Below are 23593 nucleotides of genomic sequence, written 5' to 3' on the forward strand. Positions count from 1 at the left end.
CGATAGAGGACTTAATTATTATCGATTCAGAAGCTAATGGCGACTAAATCAACCAGAAAAGAGAAAGGTAAGAATCGGCTGGCTGAGGACAAGATGGCGGCGCCGGCGAGCCCGGGAACTTCAGCGGTTGGATCCGCATGGGCCGCCGAGATAGTGGGCGAAGTCACTCAAGCCTTGGAAGCTATTTTGGAGAAAAAACTCAGCTCACTGGACACTAAATTAGAATCGCTACATAACAGTGTAAATCAAATTCAGCTAGATATGGTGACTTACCAACAGCGAGCCAGTGATACTGAAGATCGCGTTGGTACTTTAGAATCAGAAGTAAATCAGATGAAAAAAAACACTTGCCTCATACGAAGAAAAACTTGAGGATTTAGAAAACAGATCAAGACGAAATAATCTTCGTATGGTGGGTCTGGCGGAGGGGCAAGGAGATCGAGACTTAAGTAGATACTTGGAAACATGGCTAGCAGAGGAACTTGAACTACCGGAGTCTCTAGGCCCGCTGAAAATTGAACGAGCCCACCGTTTAGGCCCAAAGCAGACGGCAGAAGGCAGACCACGTGTGGTCATTTGCAAAATTTTAAACTTTGCCCATAAAAACGCGATTTTGCAGGCCTTAAGGAATGGGAAAGAGCTGCACAGTGGAAACCGCAAAGTATTATGCTTTCAAGATTACTCAGCAGCAGTGGCAGCACAAAGGAAAAAGTTTTCGCCAGTCTGTTCTGAACTCGTCAACCGGAAAGTTAAATTTGCACTGCTATACCCGGCAAAATTGAGAGTTAATCACCACTCGGGAATAAAATTGTTTGACTCTGTGGAAGCAGCAGAACTTTTTGTACAACAGATGGAAATTGGACAATAATGCGGCGACATGATGCGATGTAATAAAATCTGAGACTGAGAATTACTTGCAGGGGGATTGATCACGGCTAATAGACGCATCAAGAAATCATAAAAAGCTTGCATATAGATCTTAACGATATGTCCCATTGGGGAAACTAAGTGGGAAGAGTGAATTAATAGTTGAGGCTATATTAAATAGCCAAGGAGAAGATTGCAGAGACCAGGACAGCTGCTGATAAATGTTGTTGGAAATTGGACTATTTTAATAAACCTCAATAACTGAAGAAGGCATTACAACTCGTCAACCTGGTAAACATAGACAGAAGTAAAAGTGAACTGTTTATCACTGCTTCAGGTATCGTATAAAGAAGGGGAGATAATCTCCCAGATAGAGACTGATATGAGACAACCAGAAGAGAAAAGATAGACAATTTAATTGATAAGAAAGATTAAACTCGGTAAAGAAATGTGTGATAGAATGGATAAGATAGCACGATTGACATATAGACTAATATGGTTAGATGAGGAATGAAAATCTGTAATGTTGGAGTGTCAATGGATGAGTAACCATAAAGAGGACAATTATTAAGAGGGGAGAAGGGGTGTCGGAAGTGATCCATTTCCTTAGGGAACAGAAGGGGTAAAGAGGGGGAACTGGGAGGGAACGGGAAGAGGGAGGGTATTGGGCGAAGAAAGGGGAGGGGGGTGGGGATTAACTCAATTTGTACTAAATGTGAGATTATTACAACTTGTAGAAGACCGATATTTACGAGAGGGAGGCTGGAGGCTGGGCTGGCCTCTCTCAAAAAGAGAAGATGAATCTGATACAGATTGGCGGGACTCTGGAGGGTAAACCATTAAGGTAGCCTCATGGAATGTAGGAGGTATACACTCCCCTATTAAGCGCTCCAAGATTCTGCGACAGCTTAAACGTCTTGGAACAGATATAGCGCTGTTACAAGAAACGCACTTGTCAGATGCAGAGCACACCAAATTGGCTAAGTGGTGGGTTGCGGACTGTGTGGCAACGGCGGCCTTGGGCCGGAAAGGGGGGGTGGCAATACTTTTTAGAAAAGGAATAGCTGTCCAGGTGCACAAAACGATTAAAGATTCGGAAGGCCGGTTTGTACTCTGCATTGCCACAATAAATAGACAAAAAATAATTTTGGGTAGTATTTACGCTCCTAACACGCTGGATTTAAAATTTTATAAAAGATTGCTTAGGCAGATCACTCAACTAGAGCCATTGCCCTTATTGCTGGGAGGTGATTTTAATATGACTTGGGACCCTATATTGGACAGATCACATCCCCCGGCTGATTTAAGGCGGATTAGTACTAGAGGTTTGCCGGATCTATGTACAACACTCGGGCTAATAGATATTTGGAGGACACTGCACCCACTAGACAAAGAATATACACATCAATCTAGAGCACATGGCACCTCAGCCAGAATTGACTATTTGCTAGCTTCCCACGCACTATTAACAGATATTACTGAGGCACATATAGAACCTTGCGTTATATCGGATCATTCAGTGATTAGAATGTGCTGGAAGGGGGGAGGGGCAGAAGAGAAGTTAAATAGTTGGACGTTTCCGGCATACTTGTTTAGAGACCCACGATTTGGGGAATATTTACGGGCTAAATGGACTGAATATAAGCACTTTAACGAGGGCACGGTTGATAGTTCCACCGGCTTTTGGGAAGCTGCGAAAGCAGTATTAAGAGGGGAAATAATAAGTTATGTGGCACAATATAAACGTGCGAGAGATAGGGAAATTGTGCGGCTTGAAAAGAGACTAGTTAAGTTGAATAGACAATATGGTCTAACCCCATGTAGCAAGATTAGACAAGAGGTGATGGAGCTACAAACAACTTTGAACTCCCTGATACATGATAGAGAATTGAAATCTCAAGCCTATTATCGCTTTCAATTATATAAGCATGGAAATAAAGGAGGCAAATTTCTAGCTAGACTTATAGCATCTAAATATTCATCTAAAAATGTAACAGCTATTAAAAACAAAGAGGGGAATTATCTTCACACTAATAAAGAGATTAGATCAGCGTTCCAGACATATTATCAAAGCCTATATAAGGCGTCGGAACAAGAGGGACTTCCGGGTGAGCTATTCTTAGATGGGGTTCAGACCCCTAAGTTACAAGGTAGGGATAGTACTCAACTAAATGCAAAAATTAGTGTCGATGAGGTGACATGGGTAATAGCGCAAAGTAAAATGGGTAAGGCCCCTGGTCCGGATGGGTATAAAGCAGAATTTTATAAGTTGATGGGTGACTCGGTGGTCCCAACATTGGTTAAGGTGTTTAATGAATGGATGGAGAATGGTAGGATGCCAGACCAATTAAATTTGGCTAGGATAGTTGTGTTTCCTAAGCCTAAAAGAGATGAAAAACTGGTAACCTCCTATAGACCTATCTCATTAATTAACCAAGAAGCAAAATTATTTGCAAAAATTCTAGCAAATAGACTGGGACGAGTGCTACCTCATCTTATCCACACAGCTCAGGTGGGATTTGTACAAGGTAGATCAGTTTCCAAAAATCTGAGGAGTATTCTGGCAGCATTAGAAGGATTGGGCCACTCCCAGGCACAAGCATTAATGATAAGTTTCGACGCTGAGAAAGCATTTGATAGAGTGGAGTGGCCCTTTCTGTACTCTGTGCTGGAAAGATATGGATTTCAGGGTAGATTTGTGCAGGCGATCAGGGCATTGTATCACCTACCAAGAGCACAGGTGATGGTAAATGGGAATATATCGGAGGAGATCCAGATTAGTAGAGGTACTAGACAAGGGTGTCCACTGTCACCTCTCCTTTTTGCACTGCAATTAGACCCCTTAATTAGAGACATATATGATTGTGCGGCGATTCCTGGGGTACAACTCAAAAGCCAAGAATTTAAGCTTGCCGCGTTTGCGGATGACCTAATGATGGTTATTACGAAACCGAAGGAGACCCTGCACAATCTACTAGAGCTAATTCAAGAATATGGAGACTACTCGGGCTTTAAACTAAACATAGACAAATCAGAAGCTCTTGGGATAAACTTAGACATTCGGTCCAGTTGGCCGGAAGGATTTCCTTTGAAACGAACGAGCAAGTCTTTTACATATTTAGGGATTCAGTTACCGGCTAATTTGAAGGAGCTTTATACTTTAAATGTCACAAACATGCTGGAACAGACAACTCAACAGTTGGATTCATGGGGCACCTTAACACTATCTTTACTGGGGAGGATTAGTCTTATCAAAATGGTGATTTTGCCAAGATGGCTATACACATTACAGGTCCTGCCCATAGTGTTATTGCAAAAAGATATCAAGCGCTTATATCGATTGATATCTAGATTCTGCTGGGCAAAAAAACGTGCTAAGATGCAGTTGAAATATATGTTGGGGGGATGGAGGCAAGGGGGCTTGGGAATACCTAATATAAAGTTTTACAATATGGCATGCCTCCTGCGCCAAACACGAGATTGGCTATACGAAACCCAGGAACACACACCTCTAGAGATGGAAGAAGCGTTATATAGTCCATATCATGGGATAACATTAGCACATTTACAGAAAAAGGAGATGCCGCATAGACTTAGACATAATGTTCTGATATTATCACTCAGAGCAGCGTGGAGATTCTTAGGGGAACTATTGGGTGGAGATCCAAGAGTAACTGAGTATCTAAACATTAAGGGAAATCCGTCTTTCGTGCCCGGGCTGGAAAATAAAACTTTTGATAGATGGGCACAGGAAGGTGTGACTAGTATAGCAGATGTATTGGGAGAGAGCGGGGACATACTGCCGCTGCCACAACTATTGGTTCAGAGGGAGCAGGTTTGGGGTGATGTATACGCGCATTGTCAACTTAAACATTATGTACAAACATTAGATAAAACAGCATTGCAGTGTAAACTGGGTAACAAAATCAAAAAATTCTTTGATGAGATATCTGAAAATGCCCCATCCATATCCCAGATACATCGGAAGTTGTGGGAGCTGGCTCCGCTGAAGGAGATAACCACGGTTAGACAGAGATGGGAAAAAGATATGAGCTGCAATTTGGAATCTTGGGATATTACTGCGCAGATAAAAAATATACCAAGAATAATTGGGGGCGCAGATTACAGGGAATGCGTGTACAGGATAATTTACAGAGCTTATTTTACCCAAGTACAATTATATAAATCAGGGGGTATAGAGACAGCGCTCTGTTTGAAATGTAATAGATATGACAATACTTTATACCATGCGTTATGGGGATGTGTAGCACTACAGAGATATTGGAGACAAATAGTTACTTACCTGTCTCATGTTTTGGGTAGTAGAATAGACATGAATCCACGACAGTTGATACTAGCTTTGAAAGATGAACCTTTAAGACTCAATGCTGACAAAACATTATTATATCGAAAGTTATGTTTGGTGGCGAAAAAATGTATTATGCAATATTGGACTGTAGCCAGTTCACCACCTTATTGGCATTGGCGCAACAGGGTATTATTATGGATTAAGAACTGGTTGAAAGATAGGAAGCAGAGAGTAGGATTGCGTGGCCAGTATTCTCAGTGGAGGAGGGTAGTTAGTGGGGTCCCGCAGGGGTCTGTGCTGGGTCCGTTGCTTTTTAATGTATTTATAAATGACCTAGAGATGGGAATAACTAGTGAGGTAATTAAATTCGCCGATGACACAAAATTATTCAGGGTCGTCAAGTCGCAGGAGGAATGTGAACGATTACAGGAGGACCTTGCGAGACTGGGAGAATGGGCGTGCAAGTGGCAGATGAAGTTCAATGTTGACAAGTGCAAAGTGATGCATGTGGGTAAGAGGAACCCGAATTATAGCTACGTCTTGCAAGGTTCCGCGTTAGGAGTTACGGATCAAGAAAGGGATCTGGGTGTCGTCGTCGATGATACGCTGAAACCTTCTGCTCAGTGTGCTGCTGCGGCTAGGAAAGCGAATAGAATGTTGGGTGTTATTAGGAAGGGTATGGAGTCCAGGTGCGCGGATGTTATAATGCCGTTGTATCGCTCCATGGTGCGACCGCACCTGGAATATTGTGTTCAGTACTGGTCTCCGTATCTCAAAAAAGATATAGTAGAATTGGAAAAGGTACAGCGAAGGGCGACGAAAATGATAGTGGGGATGGGACGACTTTCCTATGAAGAGAGGCTGAGAAGGCTAGGGCTTTTCAGCTTGGAGAAGAGACGGCTGAGGGGAGATATGATAGAAGTGTATAAAATAATGAGTGGAATGGATCGGGTGGATGTGAAGCGACTGTTCACGCTATCCAAAAATACTAGGACTAGAGGGCATGAGTTGAAGCTACAGTGTGGTAAATTTAAAACGAATCGGAGAAAATTTTTCTTCACCCAACGTGTAATTAGACTCTGGAATTCGTTGCCGGAGAACGTGGTATGGGCGGTTAGCTTGACGGAGTTTAAAAAGGGGTTAGATAGATTCCTAAAGGACAAGTCCATAGACCGCTATTAAATGGACTTGGAAAAATTCCGCATTTTTAGGTATAACTTGTCTGGAATGTTTTTACGTTTGGGGAGCGTGCCAGGTGCCCTTGACCTGGATTGGCCACTGTCGGTGACAGGATGCTGGGCTAGATGGACCTTTGGTCTTTCCCAGTATGGCACTACTTATGTACTTATGTAACTGTTAGTGTGGGAGGCGAAAGAAGTAAAAGGACAGTACAAAAGGAAAATACGGTTTCTTAAAACATGGGGTAGTTACCTGGAAAAAATGACACAGAGAGGCCGAAGTTTGGTCATTAATACTTTATAAAAGAACCATATATCACTATAATATTGGGATATATTAATATGAGTTAATCAAGAGGGTTTGGGGGGGGGGGGTTAGCAGGGAATAGTGGGAGGAGGGTGTAGGAGTGGGGATTGAGGAATAGGAGTTCTCGTATTAAATTGGAGCGTTAAGCTGATTACTTTACATCACGGTACAATAGTGGTTGAGTTACAATTGTACACTTGCCAAAGCAAAGGTACTGTTATATTGTTGACATGTTATGACTTTATTTAACAATTATGGACAAATAAAGATGCAAGGAGGGGAGGGGGTTGGGGGGGGGGGGGGAAAGTGAAATGGGAATCAGTGATTGAAACAGATACAATGTTATTGCAATGCAGATTTGAAAACTGAAATTTGTTGTATGAAGTCTCCAAGTTGCATTGTATTGTGCCTTTCGATAATAAAAAAGTTTAAACATAAAGAAAGCAGAATATAAACTGTATTCTGGCTTCAATGGAAAACCAATGCAAAGTAAGGTAGTAGGCTGAAATACTATCACATTTCTTAAGTGAAAAAAAATCAGTCGTACTGCCTTATTTTGAACTGTTTGCAGCCTCTTCAATAAATGCTTATAGACATTGCAATAATCTAATTGTGATAAAAGTTTGAATTAATAACTTGAAATGATTTTAAGTATGGCCCTTTTTGGGCCCTGCCCCACCTCTATCCTGAAGGACAGGGCAGAGCAGTATGATATGAAGAGTGAAGCGTCTTAAAGAGTTATTTCTTTTATTAAATGTCAGCATAACCTCATACACGGGCACCGTCCTAAGAGAGCATTGGAAGAGCAAGAGGCTGGCTACAAGCAAAGCAGCTGCTGCTACATCCAGTCCTCCATTGCTCCTTGGGAACCAGCTCATCAGAAACTGAGGAATTAAAAAAAAAAAAAAAAAAAAGCTGGAACCACAGAAAGAATCAGCTCAGGCCTCTACTCAACGACAGCCACCACTGGCCCCCTTTCCCCACACCCATCCCCATGCAGCAGGTTAACTTAGGTGTATGTCAGAATGATCAGCTGGTGCCAAATAAAGCCTTTTAGGCCTGCCCAGGGGGTGGTCTTTCCTCCTCATGTTACGTTATGTTCTGTGCGTTGGATGGCTCCTCAGCCTTCCTCCAAACACAGAGAAAAGCAGATCCGATGTAAAGTGGATAATTTTATAATTGTGCGAACATAGAAAGAAGTCCACATATATTTTTCATTCTGTAGACACTGCTGAACTTTCAAAGTGAACGTATGTGCACACCACTGCTATGTAAATCATCCTGGGCAAACTAAGCTCTCACATTTACATGGGGGAAGCATAATGCTTTTGGTTAAAATAGTCACACAAACATTTGTAGCAGTGTGTTTACAAGCACAAATCCTTCCTAACGGCACTCCAGGAACGCCTCTGCTCTATGATGGCAAAAGTATGCAAAAACAGGTAAACTTAGACAATAGAATTAGTCATTATATGGTTTGTTACTACGTATGGTTGATTTTCTTACCAATGTAAATTATGACTTATTTGTTCAATAAAAAAAAAAGATTTAAACAGAAATAAAATCAAGTTTGATCTTTAAAACTGGCTTTCTGATATCCTTGAGAGCTTTAAGGAACATGTCTGTGGATGAAAGATGGTATCCATGGCAAGTGCCATAGAAACAGAGGCAAACCACTAACATATCGTACTAAAAACAGAGCAAAGACAAAATACACATACAAAAAAAAAAAAATCAGTACGTCTGTGTGTAAGTTACAAAATTATTGAAAAAAATCAATAGAATAAGGTACAAAAAATAAATACAAAAATAATTCATTTTTATTATAGAATCAAGGTAATATATTTCTGCATGTATGGTGCCTGTGGATATGCACCCCACTGTACGCATAAATGCATCAAACCCCCCCCCCCCCCCCCCCCCCCCCCCCCCAAGCACTTGCCTATGTAACTGCCCTAAGTGCTATACTATAGGGACATACATAAATGCTATAGTGCTAAGTTCAAAGGCGTGCACACACCAATAGTGGATTACACTAGTATTCTATAACAGCATCTAGATACCCAGACGCCATTACAGAATAGGCTATCACAGCACCGCATCATGGGTCCCACTTATACAAATGATTTAAATGATTTAAAACCCGCTTTGAAGAAATGAGACTATAGTTTGGATTGAAAATCAGCAATGAAGTGAATTCTGAAAATCAAAAGAATTTGCTTCTTAGTTGGGCAAGGAAGGAGAAATCACAGAACAGATCTTTGAAAAAGAACAGAATTTAACAGGGAGCCAATGTAGAAGGGAAGCATTTACAGTGTAAATACAAATTCTTGTCTTTCAAAAGCACTCTCTCATTTCTTCCAATCCCTGCCCTGACACACCAAATTGGCATCTCACTTATGGGTCGATGATCAGACATCCCGCACTGTTCCAAATAGCTGTCTAAAAACAGCAGCTGAACAGCGCGGGGCTACAACGCCCCAATGAGCAAAGCTAACAGCATGCAAATTTATATGCACTATTAGTTCTGATCACAGGGGTACTTCTGCAGAAGGATTGTGCCTGGACCTGCGCCCAAGGCACAATCCTCCCGCACAAACTGTTTGACAAGTCCAGGCTGTCATAAGCCCGGATCTGTCCAACAACGGAAGAGGTTTGACAGGTCCAGGATTTTCTCCCAGATCTGTCAAACCTAAGCCCGCCCCCCCTCCAAACACAAGATCTGGAGTTCAAGTGGACCTCCAGGCCCCTCACTCCCAAAGCACAAAAACCCTGGTGGTCCAATGGGACCGCTAGCTTCCTCCCCTAACCACATTGCACAAAAATGCCCTGGAGGCCCAGTGGGACCGCTATCTATCCGCCCCACTCCCCCCCCCGGCAGCCTACCTTTCCGTAGTCATAGTAGTGGGAGGAGAGAGGGACTGGCACTCACGCCCTCCTCTTTGGGCGCCTTCCCAAAATGGTGGCATCCCGCCCTGCCCGGTGCATCCTAGGATGCTCTGGGTGGGGCCAGGCAGGGAGCCGCCATTTTGGGAAGGGGCAAGGGGTGGGAGGGGGAAGCTAGTGGTCCCACTGGACCACCAGGGTTTTTGTGCTTTGGGGGTGGGGTGGGAGGGGGGAAGCTAGTGGTCCCACTGGACCACTAGGATTTTTGTGCTTTGGGGGTGGGTGGGGGACCTGGAGGTCCATCAGACAACGGACCTCCAGGTCTTGTGTTTTTCTTTTGGGGGGGGGGGGGGCGGGTTTAGGTTTGACAGGTCCAGGAGAAAATCCCGGACCTGTCAAACCTCTTCAGTAGATCTCTTTCATTCCTACCTCACTAGCAAACCCTAACACCAGCTCCTAGCTGGCATAAGGTTTACAGTGACAGCAGTGTTTGGCACTCTGCCCGCTGATCATGAGGGATGAATGTGGGAGACCCTTGTTTGCATGCAATTAGCATTCAGAGCCAGCAAGCACATTATTACACATGTTCACTGGCTCTGATCATTGGGCGGGAGCAAACACAGGTGCTAGTATGGCGCTATTGGCCTCTAGCGCCCATGTTTGCTTCTGATCATCGGCACATTAGTTCTTCTAACCATGCCCTAATGCACCAACATAGAGTCTCAATAGTTCCTCCAACCCGGCCCTGACACACCAACTTGAGTCTCATTCATATCTTCACTGTTGCATTTTTCAGAAGTCTCCCTTATTGCAAAATGAGCACTAACTGAACAACTATTCTCATACACAGAAGGTAAGTAGGTAAGTCTTCTGAGTTACAATAAGACAACAATATGATGGAACCAGTAGCAAATTAAATCAACAAACAGATATTGTAAACTACAAGCAAACAGAAAGGATGTGTCAAGTAGGCCTCTTCCAAGTTTCCAGAAGTATCCTGTCCCCTCCATATACATAATTTTTTGTCTCATGCAACAACCAGTAGCATTTTGATCTACTCCTCTCCTTGATGTCAGTCCAACATCACTCACTCACTCTCTCTCTCCTGGAGAGTCTTTGGAAAACTGTTGTTTTTTTTTTTTTTTTAAAGCTGCTTGTGCTTTGAATCTGCTAACAAAAGATTCAAGTCAAGATAAGCTAAATACAAAGAAAATGATGGTATACCAAAAAGTCAATTGAAAATGGAAGCCGAAATATATATCCCATAAGAAAATAGCTTAGAAAAGAATGCATTGTTTCCTGCCACTGTTAAACTGAGAATGTTCCATACTGCAAATTAAAAAATCAATACTGCATAAAAGTGTGATGTATCAGGGATTTTATTGTTTCAGATATAAAAAGTTGTTGATTGCTGTGCAACCTGGAATAAGTTCTTTAATTAAAAAAGCAGGTTCACAGATCCAGCAAGTCCTCAACATGAACTCAGTGCAACTCAGCAAAATAGTCTATTTTACTAGTATTTCTGTTTATCTGAGGGGCAACTTTATAAGAGGGTGCTTATGTGAAAAATCCAAGGACGTATATTTAAGCCAATTTTATACAGGCAATATGGCTGCTTATGTGCCTTTATAAAACAGGCACCCCAGTGGCATAGCTAAGGGTGGGCCTGAGTGGGCACAGGCCCACCCTGAATGGTCCACAAAAAAAGTTCAGTGGCAGCCACTTTGCTCTCTTCTCTCCTACCCCCAAATCCAACATTCCCCTCCTGTGGCCCGGCAGCTTCTCCATCCCTCTGTAATCTACCTTGGCATTTTAACCGGTGCAACAGCAACACACCTCCACTGCCAGTGTCAGCCCCAAAGTCCAGGCCTCCCTGCTGCGTCCTACCCTCCCTGACATCACTTCCTGTTTCCTGGACATAGCAGAAAGAATCTCATGAGGCTGGCACAGGCAATGAAGGTGTATCACTGCTGCACTGGCAGAAATGCTGAGGAAGACTGGGGGGCCTGCTAGGCCACAGGTAGGGGACTAATGCTGGATCTGGGGTTGGAGGAGAGGGAGAGAAATGCAGGACAAAGGGAGGGGGCGTTTTGGAAGGCTCACCCATCCCAACTGTGGGCTCACCCAAACTGATAGGTCTGGCTACACCACTGAGGCACCTAAAACCAGCCCCAACAGCACACAAATTCACATGGACAAATTTACACTTGTTCTCAAGATAGTGTTAATTTGCGTGTGTAAATGTGTGCATATATTCTGTGTGCACCTATGTTTTATACAATATTTTCTTACATACTTCTTGAAGCCTAAAAGCTATCAAAGCACTGTACAGTAAAGTTTGTACCTGAGGCAAAGGAGGGTTAAGTGACTTGCCCAAGATCACAAGGTGCTGCAGTGGTATTTGAACCAGGCTCCCACTGGTTCTCAGGGCACTTCTATAACCATTAGACTACTTCTCCACTCCATATATACATCTTACCACTGTCCAATTATGCATAAAAGTATACACAATCTTCCTGGGTGTATACTTCTCTGTGCATTTTTGTAACAGCTCTTTTCCATGATGAATTGGGTTTTGTAAATGGAAAATACTTTACAAAATTATCTCCCTAGCAAAAGGCTGAACTTCTTGATTAGGTCTTTGCCATTACAGAAGCCTTATCATCATCTGTCAGGTCCTCCCTTCTGCTCTGCAACCACTGACCTTTGAAATATGACATAGAACTCAATACTCAAGAAGCATACAATGCTTATAAAGTTATCTAAATACTTTTGTTCATCATGTTTAACTTCCTTTCAAGTGTCCTAGACACCCCACTCTTTATACTGTTCCTAACCACTAATATTTTCTTCTAAGAATATCCAATTTATCTTTAAATGCTTTTATGCAGTATATCTCAATTTAATGTTATACTACATTAATAATCACCTCCACTATAAAAATCTCTGGAATTCAAAGAAAATTGATCTTTAAGTAATGTAAACCTATTAAGTCTTCTACTACTTCCACCCCTCTTGAACAATACTTAAATTAAATATCTCTACAGTGCAAATTTGATCTCCTTAATCTCATTTTGCAAGAATGAAAATCACCAGTCTTTCTATCCATTAAATGATCTATTCTCCTCTCAGACTTTGTACTTGAAACATGGAGCCTGAAAGAGCTTAAAGAAGGTCAACAAGACTACGTCTGTACACTACAGAGGTGATTCTGTAACAGGGAGCTTACATTCATGCACATATTACATGCATAAATGTACAGAATACTGAGACTGACACATGCATATGTATACATATTCATGTAAATATACATATTCCTCGTAAGCACTATTCTGTAAGGGTGTGTCCAAGCGGCATGGCACCTAAATGCAAGGCGGAGGCCATGTAAAGGGCACAGCGTGGGCAGGGCTGCCACTTTCATGCGCAACTTACAGAACACTGTATGTTATGTGCACCCTTGCTACATTTGGGTACCCACAATTACACCGGGTCTATGATTAGTGTAATTGTGAGTGCCTAAATGTTAGACTCCCTGATACCAGGTTACACTAAATCTATAACGGTATGTGGGAACCCAGATGGGGCATCAGGTACCTAAAAGTAGGTGCCCATTTAAAGAATTACCTCCTATATTCTAGATGGCATCATACCAAAATTTTACAAAGTCTTTCCTTATCACACCCTGTGTTAATACCCTACAACACAGTGCAGCAAGGCTTGCTGGCATGAGCAAGCCAAAGACTAAGTAATGATTTTTTTAATTTTTTAAATGAACTCCACAAATAAGATGACATGACTTTTGGACACCACTAAGCAGACACGGCAAATCCTTTTACATTACATGTCTCATAGCCCGCAAGTACCTTCAGAGTTCAATGAGGGTAATAAATAAGATGACTTGAACAGAATCCAGGAATTTAAGTATCCAGAACATCATTAGGGCAAATTTTCAAAATTTTCATCTGGCTAAAATGGGTGCACTGAAAATTGCTCTCCTCCACACATCTAAAAGCATGCACGGATTTCCGTAGTGCTCCTGATTTTAACCACACTCTCAGCAAAATTATTACTCAAAGTTTACAGCAGATACATATAAAACAACACAATCAAGGCAGTGGTGGGGCAATCTGCCACGAGATAAAGCGGAGCTAGAAGTTATCCAGCTACCATTGATTTTTTTTTTTTTTAATTTTGATCACACCTTTTTCAGTAGTAGCTCAAGGTGGGTTACATTCAGGTATGATATTCAGCGACTGTACCCAGATAACCATCTGGACAAGTTAGACTGGAGAACAGCTGGCCTAATTTAAACAGAAACCGGGCTGAATATTAGAGTACCTCGATAGCATCTGGCGGCTGCCGAATATTATTTGGTGCTTTAATATTACCCCCTTTCTTTTTATTCCCCTCCCAAATCAGCAGAACAAAATCACCCTCTAAGCCAGAGACAAATTGCCCTCTCTTGTCAACGCCCAAAGAGACTATGCTACCTCTCTCCAAATAACCATGTTTTCAAGTGTTTTTGAAAGCCTATATAACTCTCCTCCAACCTTATTCTTCTTAGCACATTTAGGCTGGGAGAGTTAAAGAGCACATATATGTTTAATTTTGAAATGCACACATGCAGTTTTGTCCCCCTGTCGGCCACCTACATAAGCAGCAGGTGAAAGGTATGTGGGTGTCAGATTCTATGCAAGAGACAATGGCCAACAAAATGGATAAGTCTTGAGGATGAAAAGGAACATCAGAAATATAAAGGAAAGAACAGTAGCAAAGATGAATGAAGCAACATTTTATGATGAAAATTAGAGTCCCACATAAGGTCGAAAACAAAGGAAACTAAGGGTCTGATTTACTCAGTGCTGGTACTCAAATGCCAGGCCACCCTTCAGGGGTGGGATGATCACTGAGGGACTCACCCCACAATAGCCAGGCCCCCTGCAACCAGTCACAGAATCTATGACAAGGCAGCATTGGTGTGTTGAGCCTGAACTCTTTCATTAAGACTTGTGGTCCATGGGTCAATTTTAGCAGACACTGGAAAAGGTGCCGGTACTCAGTACCCCCTCAAAAAAAGTGAATGATACATACCTGTAGCAGGTGTTCTCCAAGGACAGCAGGCTGATTGTTCTCACGACTGGGTGACGTCCGCGGCAGCCCCCACCAACCGGAAAAAGCTTCGCGGGACGGTCGGCACGCAGGGCACGCCCACCGCGCATGCGCGGCCGTCTTCCCGCCCGTGCGCGACCGCTCCCGCCAGTTGAATGACTAGCAAAAAAGGATGAAACACACAACTCCAAAGGGGAGGAGGGAGGGAAGGTGAGAACAATCAGCCTGCTGTCCTCGGAGAACACCTGCTACAGGTATGTATCATTCACTTTCTCCGAGGACAAGCAGGCTGCTTGTTCTCACGACTGGGGTATCCCTAGCTCTCAGGCTCACTCAAAACAAGAACCCAGGTCAATTGAACCTCGCAACGGCGAGGGTACAACAGAAAATTGACCTACGAAGAACAACTAACTGAGAGTGCAGCCTGACCAGAATAAATTCGGGTCCTGGAGGGTGGAGTTGGATTTACACCCCAAACAGATTCTGCAGCACCGACTGCCCGAACCGACTGTCGCGTCGGGTATCCTGCTGGAGGCAGTAATGTGATGTGAATGTGTGGACAGATGACCACGTCGCAGCCTTGCAAATCTCTTCAATAGTGGCTGACTTCAAGTGGGCCACCGACGCTGCCATGGCTCTAACACTATGAGCCGTGACATGACCCTCAAGAGCCAGCCCAGCCTGGGCGTAAGTGAAGGAAATGCAATCTGCTAGCCAATTGGAGATGGTGCGTTTCCCGACAGCGACCCCTAGCCTGTTAGGGTCGAAAGAAATAAACAATTGGGCGGACTGTCTGTAGGGCTGTGTCCGCTCCAAGTAGAAGGCCAATGCTCTCTTGCAGTCCAATGTGTGCAACTGACGTTCAGCAGGGCGGGTATGCGGCCTGGGGAAGAATGTTGGCAAGACAATTGACTGGTTAAGATGGAACTCCGACACCACCTTCGGCAGGAACTTTGGGTGGGTGCGGAGCACTACTCTGTTATGATGAAATTTGGTATATGGAGCGTGAGCTACTAGGGCTTGAAGCTCACTGACCCTACGAGCTGAAGTAACTGCCACCAAGAAAATGACCTTCCAGTTCAAGTACTTCAGATGGCAGGTATTCAGTGGCTCAAAAGGAGGTTTCATCAGCTGGGTGAGGACGACGTTGAGATCCCATGACACTGTGGGAGGCTTGATAGGGGGCTTTGACAAGAGCAAGCCTCTCATGAATCGAACTACTAAGGGCTCTCCAGAGATGGCTTTACCTTCCACACGATAATGGTAAGCACTAATCGCACTAAGGTGATTCCTTACTGAGTTGGTCTTGAGACCAGACTCTGATAAGTGCAGAAGGTATTCAAGCAGGTTCTGTGCAGGACAAGAACGAGGTTCTAGGGCCTTGCTCTCACACCAAACGACAAACCTCCTCCACTTGAAAAAGTAACTCTTTTTAGTGGAATCCTTCCTAGAGGCAAGCAAGACATGGGAGACACCCTCAGACAGACCCAACGCAGCGAAGTCTACGCCCTCAACATCCAGGCCGTGAGAGCCAGGGATTGAAGGTTGGGGTGCAGCAACGCTCCGTCGTTCTGCGAGATGAGAGTCGGAAAACACTCCAATCTCCACGGTTCTTCGGAGGGCAACTCCAGAAGAAGAGGAAACCAGATCTGACGAGGCCAAAAGGGCGCGATCAGAATCATGGTGCCGCGGTCTTGCTTGAGCTTCAGTAAGGTCTTCCCCACCAAAGGTATGGGAGGATAAGCATACAGGAGGCCGGTCCCCCAATGAAGGAGAAAGGCATCTGACGCTAGCCTGCCGTGTGTCTGAAGTCTGGAACAGAACAGAGGCAGCTTGTGGTTGGTCTGAGAGGCGAAAAGGTCCACCGAGGGGGTGCCCCACTCTCGGAAGATCTTGCGTACCACTCTGGAATGGAGCGACCACTCGTGCGGTTGCATGACTCTGCTCAGTCTGTCGGCCAGACTGTTGTTTACGCCTGCCAGGTACGTGGCTTGGAGAAGCATGCCGAACCGGCACGCCCAACGCCACATCCCGACGGCTTCCTGACACAGGGGGCGAGATCCGGTGCCCCCCTGCTTGTTGACGTAATACATTGCAACCTGATTGTCTGTCCGAATTTGGATAATTTGGTAGGACAGCCGATCTCTGAAAGCCTTCAGTGCGTTCCAGATCGCTCGGAGCTCCAGGAGGTTGATCTGCAGATCCTTTTCCTGGAGGGACCACAGACCCTGGGTGTGAAGCCCATCGACATGAGCTCCCCACCCCAGGCGAGATGCATCCGTCGTCAGCACTTTCGTGGGCTGCGGAATTTGGAATGGACGTCCCAGGGTCAAATTGGTCCGAATGGTCCACCAGAGCAGTGAAGTGCGGCAACTGGTGGAGAGGCGGATGACATCTTCTAGATTCCCGGTGGCTTGGAACCACTGGGAAGCTAGGGTCCATTGAGCAGATCTCATGTGAAGACGAGCCATGGGAGTCACATGAACTGTGGAGGCCATATGACCCAGAAGTCTCAACATCTGCCGAGCTGTGACCTGCTGGGACGCTCTGGTCTGCGAGGCCAGGGCCAGGAGATTGGTGGCCCTCGCCTCGGGAAGGTAGGCCTGAGCCGTCTGGGCATTCAGCAGAGCTCCTATGAATTCCAGAGACTGTGTTGGCTGGAGATGGGACTTTGGGTAATTTATCACAAACCCCAGCAGCTCCAGAAGTCGAGTAGTGCACTGCATAGACCGGAGGGCTCCCGCCTCCGAGGTGTTCTTGACCAGCCAATCGTCGAGATATGGGAACACGTGCACTCCCAGCTTGCGTAGGTAGGCCGCTACCACCACGAGGCACTTTGTAAACACTCGTGGGGCAGAGGCGAGCCCAAAGGGCAGCACACAATACTGAAAGTGCCGTGCGCCCAGGCGGAATCTGAGATACTGTCTGTGAGCTGGCAGTATCGGGATGTGAGTGTATGCGTCCTTTAAATCCAGGGAACATAGCCAATCGTTTTTCTGAATCATTGGCAGAAGGGTGCCCAAGGAAAGCATCCTGAACTTTTCTTTGACAAGGAATTTGTTCAGGCCTCTCAGGTCTAGGATGGGACGCATCCCCCGCTTTCTTTTCCACAAGGAAGTACCTGGAATAGAATCCCTGCCCTTCCTGCCCGGGTGGTACGGGCTCGACCGCATTGGCGCTGAGAAGGGCGGAGAGTTCCTCTGCAAGTACCTGCTTGTGATGGGAGCTGAAAGATTGAGCTCCCGGAGGACAATTTGGTGGCAGGGAGGCCAAATTCAGGGCGTATCCGCACTGCACTATTTGGAGAACCCACTGGTCGGAGGTTATGAGAGGCCACCTTTGGTGAAAAAATTTTAACCTCCCCCCGACCGGCAGATCGTCCGGTACGGACACTTTGAGGGCGGCTATGTTCCCGTGGATCCAGTCAAAAGCCCGTCCCCGGCTTTTGCTGTGGAGGCGCAGGGGGCTGCTTAGGCGCACGCTGTTGACGAGAACGAGCACGCTGGGTCTGTCCCTGTGCCTGACGAGGCCTTCGGGCCGGCTGGTTGTACCTACGCTTTGCAAAAGAATAGGGTGCAGCCTGCCGGGCCCGGGAAAAACGTCCACCTGCTGAGGTGGGTGCTGAAGGCGCCCGGTGGGAGAGCTTGTCGAGGGCGGTTTCCCCCAGTTGGTCCACCAGCTGCTCGACCTTCTCACCAAAAATGTTATCCCCCCGGCAAGGGACGTCGGCCAGTCTCTGCTGGGTGCGGTTGTCCAGGTCAGAGGCACGCAGCCATGAGAGCCTGCGCATCACTATACCTTGGGCCGCAGCACGAGAAGCCACGTCACAGGTGTCATAGATACCCCTGGACAGGAACTTTCTGCACGCCTTCAGCTGCCTGACCACCTCCTGATAAGGCCTGGACTGCTCCGGCGGGAGCTTATCGACCAGGTCCGCCAGTTGCTGCACATTGGTCCGCATGTGGATGCTCATATAGAGCAGGTATGACTGGATGCGGGTCACGAGCATGGAGGATTGGTAGGCCTTCCTCCCAAACGAGTCCAGAGTGCGAGACTCCCGCCCCGGGGGCGCCGAGGCGGTATCCCTCGAACTCCGTGCCCTCTTGAGAGCAGAATCCACGACCGCCGAGTCATGGGGCAGTTGGGGCCGCATTAACTCTGGGTCAGAGTGGATCCTGTACTGGGACTCTGCTTTCTTGGGAATGGTGGGGTTAGTTAACGGTCGCACCCAGTTCCGAAGCAGTGTCTCCTTGAGGACATTGTGCAGCGGTACCGTGGAGGACTCTCTAGGTGGTGATGGATAGTCGAGGACCTCGAGCATCTCAGCCCTCGGCTCTTCCACAGAGACCACGGGGAAGGGAATGCTGATAGACATATCCCGCACAAAGGAGGCAAAAGAGAGACTCTCAGGAGGTGAGAGCTTCCTCTCCGGTGAAGGCGTGGGGTCCGAGGGAAGGCCCGTAGACTCCTCTGAGGAGAAATATCTAGGGTCCTTCTCTTCCCCCCCCCCGAGGCCTCATCCTCGGTATCGGACATAAGCTCATGTAGCTGAGTCCTGAACCGGGCCCGGCTCGACGTCGAGGCACCGAGGTCTCGGTGTCGTCGAGCGGTGGACTCCCGCGCCGGCGGGGACGGAGCTCCCTCTATCGACGTTGACGGGGACTCCACCTGCGTAGCAGTCGAGACCGGCGCCGCAAGCGGCGGCGGTGTCGATGGCCCCAGCGCCGGGCTAGAGCTCGCCGGCGCCACAGACATCGGTGCCGAGGGCACAAGCACCCCCGGCGCCGGCACAGCCTGGCGCATCAGCCCTTCCAGGATCCCCGGAAGGATGGCTCTGAGGCACTCGTCCAGGCCCGCTGCCGGGAAAGGCGGTGGGGCCGGTAGGGGTGTCGGCGCCAGAAGCTGATGGGGGCCAGGAGACGGCACCGAGGTGCCGGAACCCTGACGCATTGGTACCTCCACAACCGACGGGGACCTCTCCTCTCGACGTGGACGCTTCGGCGTCGCCTCCTCTCCGATGTCCGGATGCACCGAGGGCGACCGGTGACGACGCTTCTTATCCTTCTTGCGATGCACGTCACCGGCGCCGGGAGGTATGGAGGAGGAGGAGGACGATCCCCCTCGGTCTCGAGGAACCGGGTCAGACAGGGTTCGGTCCCGTGGACCACGGGCTGAGGGAGTGACCGGGGCCGACTGCCCACGCGGCCTCTCACCTCTATCCTCACCGGAGGGCCGACGGGACCTGTTCTCCTGGGGTCGATGCCATCGGTGCCGATGTCTCGGGCATCGATACCGGTACCGAAGGACCGGGCGTCGATACCGATGCCGTCGAGGTCGACGTCGAGGGGCCGGCGCAAGTTCCAAAAAGACGGTCCCGTAGAACTTGCCTCGCAACCTGAGTCCGTTTCCAGAGACCGAGACACAGGGGACACGACTTGAGATTGTGCTCCGGCCCGAGGCACTGGAGGCACCAAGCGTGGGTGTCGGTCTGCGAGATCGGCCGGCCGCACCGACCACACTTTTTAAATCCACTCGGGACCTTCGAGGACATCGACGGAAAAATCGCGTCGGCGAAGTCAAAGTCGTCGATGGTGGCGGAAATCACACCTCGAAAAAGGGGAAAACGACCGTGCGGCCACTAGGCCGCAACGCGGCGGCCCCGCTAGAAGCGAGGGAAAAAGGGGAGCGCGTGCTCCACATGCTCAGGTTTTTTTTTTTTTTTAAAAGAAAACCGGGCGTGTACAAAAACAAAGAGAAAAAGATACGAAATTATAAACGATTCGCTAAACGCGATCGACTTTCCGGCGGCTGAGAATAGAGAGAGCGGCAAAGCACGACTCTCTCCAGATGCGGAAAAAAAGGAACTGGCGGGAGCGGTCGCGCACGGGCGGGAAGACGGCCGCGCATGCGCGGTGGGCGTGCCCTGCGTGCCGACCGTCCCGCGAAGCTTTTTCCGGTTGGTGGGGGCTGCCGCGGACGTCACCCAGTCGTGAGAACAAGCAGCCTGCTTGTCCTCGGAGAAAGCCCTGGATTTACTAAGCATTATCTTAAGACACAAAATGGGAAACAAACCCTTAGTAAATCTGGTCCCAAAAGTGTTACTCTGGAATTCACCTTATCCTGAGATATCCTATATATTCTCACCACCAACGTTCTAATGTGTCTGCCTGTGTCCGTGGCACCTTCGGAGTTCCTGAGCTAGGCTCCGTAGCCAGGCTGACGTCACTCACAGCTGATTCCCAGGCAGGGGGAGGAGTAGGGAAACATATGGAGCAAGTGGCAGGTAGCGGCGCATCAAACAACGACACTCCTCTCCCCTGCCCCCCCTCCAGCCACCCATGTCCTGTGACCCTCCTCTGCCCCTGGCACCCCCTTCAGCCACCCATGTCCAGCGACCCTACTCTCCCCCTGCCTCCCCTACAGCCATCTATGTCCAATGACCCTCCTCTCCCCTGCACCCCCTGCAGCCAGCCACCCATGTCCTGCAACCCTCCTCTCCCCCTGTCCCCCCAGCAGCCAGCCATGTCCAACGACCCTGCTCTCTCACCTGCCCCTCCTTCATCTACCCAGGTTGTGTAAACAATTGTTCGGGGCAGGCAGGAAAGATCCCCAGTCCTGCCTGTCCGATGCTGGCGCTGACGCTCCCCCGCTGCCGGATCACTGTTCAAAATGGCCGCCAATACTTACAAGGGTGGTCTCCAAGACTTCAGCAGAAGTCTCGCGAGTCCGACATTGGAAGTCTCGGAGGACATTTTGAACAGCGATCCGGCAGCGGGGGAGAGTCAGCGCCAGCAGACAGGACCGGGGATCTTTCCTGCCTGCCTCGAAGAATTGGTTACACAACCTGGGTGGATGAAGGAGGGGCAGGTGAGAGAGCAGGGTCGCAGGACATGGGTGGCTGGAGGCAGGGCCGGTCTTAAGGTGAGGCGACCGAGGCGGCCGCATAGGGCCCCGCGCTCAGGGGGGACCCGCGCAGCGCGCCTAAGGTCGCCCCGCCCCGACCGCCCGAGTTCCAGTCCTCCCTCCCTCCCTCAGATGGCGCGCGATGGCGGAGTGGTGGGGGCGGTCCGCCCCGGATGTCAGCGGGTGGGGGGTGCCCTGCACCCGCTGCTCCCACCCTGTCCTACCTTTAAAAAAAAAATTTGGTAGCGCCGGAGTGACAGACAGCGCCTCCCGTCTGCCCTGCTACTAAAAATGTCTTCGACGTCGTCGTTGGGCCTTCTCACAGAGTCCCGCCCTTCTCTGAGGTAACTTCCAATTACCGCGAGGGTGGGCGGGACTCAATGTGAGAAGGCCCAATGACGACGTCGAATACATTTTTAGTAGCAGGGAGGGCAGACACGAGGTGCTGCCTGTCCCTCTGGCGCTTCCAAATTCTTTTTTTAAAGCCAGTGAGGGTGGTGGACGGCAGGAGAACAAAGCTAGTAGGTAGGGGGGGACTCAGATGGGAGAAGGGTGTGTGGGGTGGGGGTTCTCAAATGGGAAGGAGACTACTAAACATTTCTAAAGCTGAGGTGGGAAGGGGGTTCACGGATGGGAGAAGGGGACGGGTGGGGAGGGGACTGGAGTTCTTGGATGGGAGAAGGGGGCTGAGCAGGGAGTTCTCGGATGTGAGAAGGGGACGGGTGGGGAGGGGACTGGGGTTCTTGGATGGGAGAAGGGGACCGAGGTGGGGAGGGGGTTCACGGATGGGAGAAGGGGGTGGGGAGGGGGTTCTTGGATGGTTAAAGGGGACGGATGGGGAGGGGACTGGGGTTCTTGGATGGGACAGTGGGGCTGGAACTGGGGACTGAAAAAGGGACGGAGAGAGGGGCAGATCCTGGATGGGGTAGCGAGAGGGAGGGCAAACCCTGGATGGATGGGAGAGGGAGGTCAAATTGTGGATTGAAGGGGCAGAGAGAAAGGGCAGACAGTGGATGGCAGGGATAGAAAGGGCAGACAGTGAATGGATGGGGGAGAGAGAGAGGGCAGACGGGCAGATGGAGGATGGATCATGGAAGGGGCAGAGATAGAGGGCAGATGTGGATGGAAGGAGCAGGGAGAGAGGGCAGACATTGGATGGAGGGGACAGCAGAGAGGGCAGACACTGGATGACAGATGCTGGAAGGAAGGAAGACAGTGAAAAGAAGATGAGGAAAGCAGAAACCAGAGACAACTGTAAATAAAATATATATTTTTATTTTTTTGCTTTAGGATATAGTATTGTAGCTGTGTTAATAAATGTTTATAAATAGAACATGTAAATAAGGTAATCTTTTTATTGGACTAATTTTAATACATTTCGACTTAACTTTCAGAGAAGAAAACCCCCTTCCTCAGGTCAGGATAGGATACTGTAACAGTACTATACTGTATTGACCTGAGGAAGGAGATTTTGGCCTCTGGAAGCCAAATGTATTAGTCCAATAAAATGGTATTTTATTTTCTGTATTTGTTTTATTTCTATTTGTTAATTTGTAAAGTGGTGATTGGTATTTGTTAGTTTTTTCAAATTTACATCTGCTGTCTTTATATTTTGCACAGTACTAGGGGTCATTTTCTGTTTCTGTGGTGTTGAATTGTCTGCAGAGTCTGGCATCTTGGGGGTTCAGTTTAATTTTTGTCTAAATAGAAAGTTTAAATATTACTACTTATTCTATAGTGGATTAGGGTGTATCTGTGTTTGTGAAAAAGACATGGCTTTCAGTTGGCAATAACTGTGCAGGATCGACGATCTGTACTATTCTGTCTGGTTTCATTTTACAATAGGTGAATTGATGTTCTAGTGCTCACTGTAGTGTTTTAAGATGTTTTCCTTTTCTTTGTGTGATTCGTAGAAATGACTGCTTATGGTATGGTAGAATTGCTCAATAGGTCCTGAGTGTTTTGTATTCTCGGCATACCTAGTACTGGATTTTGGAGGGGGTGTTAAAAAATGACCAGGAGCTCGGAGGGAGG

The 23593-nt window shown here is 47.5% G+C and overlaps 1 protein-coding gene across 5 annotated transcripts in view; it reads right to left on the reverse strand.

Moving 5' to 3' along the window:
* The window catches only part of RAB11FIP3 (RAB11 family interacting protein 3), a 304304-nt gene that overhangs the window by 138625 nt on the left and 142086 nt on the right, over nucleotides 1–23593 (reverse strand). The gene's annotated exons all lie outside the window — the stretch shown is intronic.

This window comes from Microcaecilia unicolor, chromosome 8 (assembly GCF_901765095.1).
Source record: "Microcaecilia unicolor chromosome 8, aMicUni1.1, whole genome shotgun sequence".
Classification (NCBI taxonomy): Eukaryota; Metazoa; Chordata; class Amphibia; order Gymnophiona; family Siphonopidae; genus Microcaecilia; species Microcaecilia unicolor.